Raw genomic sequence first — 6,000 nt, 5'->3', positions numbered from 1 at the left:
AGCAGCGCTGACCTTCGAAGACGACCCCAGCCCCACTCAGCCCACCCCAGACCTTGCCAGGGGTCTCCCTCAGCTCAACATGGCATGGGGCATGCCAGGTCCAGCATGGTGCCTCCACTTATTACTGTCTCACCATTCTCATCCAGGAAATGGGAATGGTCTATTTCCCAGGGCAGCCATGAGGCTGAGATCTACACTGAAGTGCTGCGCTTCCGTGAGTTGGGGTCGCCATTCTGGACATGATGAGGTTCTGAGTAGGAGACCCTTCACCCAGGAAGTCTCAGAGCAGTCCAGAACTGCCCCCAAGAAGGGCCCACACAGACCTTGCCTTGGCAGGTGTGGAACCAGTAGCAGGGAGGGGAGGGAGCAGAGAGGGAACCAAGTTCTCTCTGTGGCAGAGCAGCTGTGGTGGGGCTGAAAGGGCTCTGTAGCCCTGGAGGCCAGGGCCTGTGCACCTGGAGAGGATTTGCAACCTCCAGGGGAACCCAGGAAAAGCCGGACTGTCCCCAACCCATATGAGAAACCTGGTTAAGTATAGAGCATGAATGGTCCTCGCCTGGTCCTCCTTAGGGCTGCAGAGGGTTGGGATACACGGGAGCCAGGGCTGAACATGAACCATTAGCGGCTGCCACAGCTCAATCCTCACCTGGAGTGTGTGGGTGGTGAGGACTTATACTGTAAGTATGTACAAGTCCCCTATTCCTCAACCATCCTGGGGATCCCATCTCCCCTCCTTCCTTGGGGGCCTGGTATTAGCGATACCCTAACAAGAGGCCTGAGACCCATGGAACATGGCAGCTGCTTATACCCCCACCACTTGGTCTGAAGCTGGACCACAGTCTGTGTTTGGAATGAAGTTTGATTCTAATCTTGACACTGCTGCAGGGCCCAGCATGAACTCCCACAGGGGTCTGCTCTTCTCCTGGACCTGGTCCCAGACACTCCTCCACATCTTAAGACAGGTAGGGGCCATGGGCAGAATCCACGTGAAACTCCAGCCTGGAAAACTCATCTCTACATGGAGGTCATTGTTCTCTCCCTTAAAACTGTCAGAGATGGTTAATGGCCAGACTAACTAAATCTGATGCTGAATAATTCCCAGCACCACCCATGTGGGAATACTGCCACCAAGTGAGGGTAGGTTGAGGAAAGATGCTTTGTAGCTGTGGTGGAAATTCCAGTGAGAGAATGCTGTCAGTCTGTAAGTTGATATTTAGCTATGTATTGCCTCTAAAACTATAATTGCCTAAAAATGATATAAAGATGAGTTGGTCCAGAAAAAGACAAATACTTGGTCAAGTCTGGTTTATCATGAGAAAATAATCAGATGACTCAGTCAAACACACACACACACACACACACACACACACACACACACACACACACGGTCGTGTGCTACAAAGCAGGGCAGAGGCAAGGGGTACTTTAGTATGAAACTGCTGTGGGTGCTGTGTAGGCCCCGATTCTCTGAGCTCACATGCTCTGAGCCCAAAATAAATAGCCTGGTCCCCAGATTATCCCACTGGCACTGGGTTTTTCAGAGCTTGTGGCCTTTGCAGGGAAAGTGTGAGCCCTCAGGGGCTCAGAAGCCCTTTGGCTGCGTGTGGCACCTGGGTTGGGACCTGTACTCCCTTGATCCCTTGCCTTCTCTGGAGGCACAACCAGATTCCAGAGAGGAGCTGGTGCAGGGGCTCCGGCAGGGGCCGGATTTATAGACCCTCACCTCCTGGGTCTGCTCTGTGAGCCTTGCTGGGGCTGGGGTTTCCTACAGTTCTGGCAAGAACAGTCTTGTCCTCCAAAGTCTGAAGGTGCTAAGGGACTGAGGCAGTTCTCGGGCCACACCTGCTGTTCTAACGGGTCTCCCTGCTGCACCCGAGGACTGTAGGGGCTCCCCCCTCAGGGTTCCGTGGGATCCTCAGAATGACCCAGGCTCCCATTCTGCCTCCTTCCCCTCTGCCAGCACAGATCAGGGACCAGAGACAGTACGCTTACCTGAGACAGAGAGAGGGAGAGATGAGAGAAAGAGATGAGAAGAGAGGGAGAGGAAATGGGAGAGAAGGGGTAGGGATAGGGAGAGAAAGAGAGACAGGGGGAAAGAGATGAAACAGGGCAAGAGAGAGAGAGAGAGAGAGGAGGGAGAGGGAGAGGGGGAGGGGAGGGGGAGAGGGAGGGGGAGAGGGAGAGGAAGAGGAGGAGAGAAGAGAATGGGAAAAAGGTCTGGGAAGATTCTTATAACTGTAGGGAAGGTGAGGGGTGAAGGCGGCCATGGTAGCAAAGGGCAGCAATGTGGCACGGTGCTGGTATGTGGCCCAGGAGCTAGATTACATGGGTTCAGACCATGGCGCCTCCATTTGGCAGCTGCACAGCCGTGGGTGGCTTACTTAGCTCGCATCTTACAGATGAAGAGTGTCTTCATCTTTACAGGGGGGATACTCATAGTACCTGCTTCTCAGGGCTGCCCTGCGCCTCGGCTGACTCATCACATGGACAGCACTTATTCACAGCTGCTCTAGCTCATGGTAAACCCAGAACACATAGTTTCTACTGGAACATTCGCTTTATACAACCAGCACGAGGTCTGCTGGTTCTGAGGCCTGGGCCCCTCCCACAGGAGGCCTGGGCTCCCCACAGCACCCTCTTGCCTCACCCACCGGCTGTCCCTGGGCGTCGGTGTACGCTCTCCAGGAAGGGCACTGCGCCTTGGGACTAGTGGGCAACAAACTAAGTGGGCTTTCATAAAAATATGGCTCAGCTGTTTAAGCTTCTCCAAAACTCTACTAGGGAGGTACTGTTTTTATCATCCCTGTCGCTATGGGGACTACTATCATCATCCCCATTTTGCAGTTGAAACTGAGACTCAAAGAGCTGTTCTAGTAAGTAATAGAAGCTGAATTTGAACTCTGGCCTAGTCCGACTCCAGATTCCATGCAGGTAATTCCCAAGTGAAACTGACTCATAAAGGCAATTCCACAGTGGAAGGATCTGGGAGTGCACAGGTAGATTTTACCTATGACTAAGCCATCCCCCCAATGAGGGCTTGGTCCTGGGGTAAGGAGGGCCCCTGGGCACTTCTGTCCCTCATTGCACATCCAAACTGAGCCTGTTCCTGGACCTGGCCTATGCTGGGTGCTGAATTGGATAAGCTATTACAGATGACGTAGTGACAGGCTGTGCCAGTGGAGCAGTGGTCCAACCCCAGGCAGCTCATCCAAACCCTGGGCTGGAGGTTTCTCAGTAAACAAGCCCCAATGCATTATCATTCATTCAGTCAGGAAGCCAGCCTGTCAGTCAGTCAAGACAACACGAATCAATGCCTGCTACATGCCAGGCTGATGCTGGGTGCTGAGGAATGGAGAGCCAGTGGAGAAGGCAGACAAGGTCCTTCTCCATGTGGAGTTTACAGCCTAGAGGGGGAGACTGATGAAAAACAAATAGAGCAATAACAAGCTACAGATAGTGCTGAGTGGTGGCAAGTGGCTAGAGGGAGGCCTACTCTGGACAGTGGGAAGGAATGACCTTTTCTTGCCCACTTTTAGAAATCATCTGATCCAATAGGCTCACTTTGGGGAAACCGAGACCCAGAGAGAAGTGAGGGCACACTGGAGCCAGCCTGGGTTGGGAGCCTGGCCTCCTGGCCCTCGGCCTGGCCCAGGGCTCTGTCTCCTGCATCCTAAAACGTCATTCCAAGCAAGGATCCTGCTCAAGCACACAGTGCATGGAAGAGAGGAAGCGTCGCTCTGCACTGATGCCTGCTTAGTGCTTCTCTTCTTTGTTTTCAGGTTAATAAATATTATTTCTTAAAATACCATAAAATCAGGCTTGGGTTCTTGGCTGCCATCACAGTCTCCCTGCCCCATAATGCCACTAATTGGGTACACGTTGGCTGGATCCACAGCTTCTGGGGATTCTAGCTTGATTGTTCTGACCACTTGGAATTACTGCTCTTCACAGAGGATGCATCAGGAAAGTAGGTTTCTCTGCAGACTCCGCATGACCAGTTTTCCAGGGAAAAAGAGGATTTGCTGTAAAAGCAGAAATTGGCAATGCCCAGAGGGTCACGGGCGATGAGGCTGGCACGACCAGCCCTCCTTTTCTTCCTCTCTGGACCTCACCGCCTTCAGCCCGGCTGGTCTGTTCTAAGCGGGGAGGAGCTCTGGTTGGAGGCTCAGCCTGAGGGCTCCTAACAGACCTTCCTGGCTCCAGGGGTCCAGAGGGGGGGCTCTTGGCTGTGCACCACTGGGCTGAAGTGTGGGGGCTCCCATCTGCTGCCAACAACATGCCCTGTAGGCACCCCTTGGAGGAAGGGCTGTTTTGTCTGGCTTCTGTGACACCCCTACATATTTCTTCCTGGGCTTTCGTGCAGGGCTACGGATTTCCAGGATCTGGCCAACAGTAGAGCCCCTCACTCCTAGACTGGGGAGGCCACCGTTCACCCCTGGCCTCTCACAGTGAAGGAGTGAAGGGGACTTTGCACAAAGTAGGGTTGAGGTGGGCACTGGTTCTAGGTGGACCCTGGACCCCCTTCTCCAAGTTCACAGGCTGGCTCCCCTCAGCCTGGGGCCCAGATGGCCAGGCCCTGTCCTCACCCCTCCCATGCACCTGTGTGCATACTTAGGGCCTACTGGAAAGTAATCCCTATGTTCATTAAGTGAGTGCTCCTCCTGCCCCTCTGCTTTCATTAGAGACAAGAGAGCTAATTACAAGCCCGAAGGCCCACTACAGGCCATTTGAGAGCTGACACAGCCCTTAAAATGATTTAAAAATCCCGTTTGCCTGCAACGGAATGGGCTACCCTTCCCTATCCGTTAAGGCTAATTACTACAACTTCCCATCTAAAGAGGGACCCTGCTCCTTGCCCTACTACCTGCCCTTCTTCAGGCAGTGGCTCCTCATAGAAGCCTTCCCAGGCTGCTGGGAAGGGAGGCAGTGGAAGCATCACAGGCTCTTCTCCCTCCAGTCGGATGTCCCAGTGAGTTCAGGAAGGCTGGCAGGGTAAGACGAAGAATAGGTGCTGAGGAAGAGGGAGAAAGGGAAAACCAGTCCTGACTGGTGTCTGCCAGCCTTTCTGGGGCCTCAGTGCTGCCAAACATCTCTGCCCAAATCCAAGGTTTCAACACACCTAGTAGGAAGGGGAACCAGATCAGGGCTGCAGACCGCTTTGGAGCTCTCCATGGTCCTGGAGTTTTCCAGCCCCAGCCCCTTGGCTCATGAGCAGGTGCACAGAGTAGAAAGGGTAGTGGAAAATACCTCCAAGTATTATGAGGTGGCCTTTGCCTGAGAAACAGGAGCTCACTACCTCCAGAAGCAGCTTGATCCTATGAAGGGAGGCCCCTGCTCAGGCCCTCGGACTCCAGGAAATAATGTCAACCCTGCTCTTCACTGTGATCCTTCCCGTCTGCCCGTCTGGGACCTGCAAGGTGGAAAAGCCAAACTAAAAAATCAGACTATCTGAAAAGAGGCAATCTTAATTTCAGCATGTATGTAAGTTTGTTTCATTTCAAAAATGCAATTTTATTTTGCACTTAAGATATTTATTTTAAATCACAAAAGAGATGCTGTAAAATATTTTTCTTTAACTTAGGGCTCCTGACTCCATCTGGCTCTGCTTCCCTGTATTCATTGAGAGGTTTTACTACATAATCCATGAAGTCCCTCCCACTCCTACATTCTGGGAGCCCTTGAGTCCCCTCCCAAGGGACATGGCTGTAATTACATGCTCTCTTCCCAGCCCCACCAGCAGTAGATGCGTACCAATATTTAGCCCATAACCATGCCCCATTAAAGTGAGAACATAAGAGGGGGAAAAGTGACATGATCTGTCCTGTTGGTGACCCCAAGGCCTCCGGAGTGTAAGCCTTGGACCCTCATCCAGCCAACCACAGGTCAGACTCTACCTTCCACTACTGGCTTTGTTTCTGGTGACCCTCACCACTAGCAGTGCTTTGCAGAGTGAGATATCATATTCCCTTCCAGCATTCTCCAAGTTCTGTATACCTTCAG

Source organism: Rhinolophus sinicus, chromosome 14, assembly GCF_057876585.1.
Source record: "Rhinolophus sinicus isolate RSI-liver-muscle chromosome 14, RSI-T2T, whole genome shotgun sequence".
In the NCBI taxonomy this organism is placed as follows: Eukaryota; Metazoa; Chordata; class Mammalia; order Chiroptera; family Rhinolophidae; genus Rhinolophus; species Rhinolophus sinicus.
Note: the sequence above shows the minus strand (reverse complement) of the source record.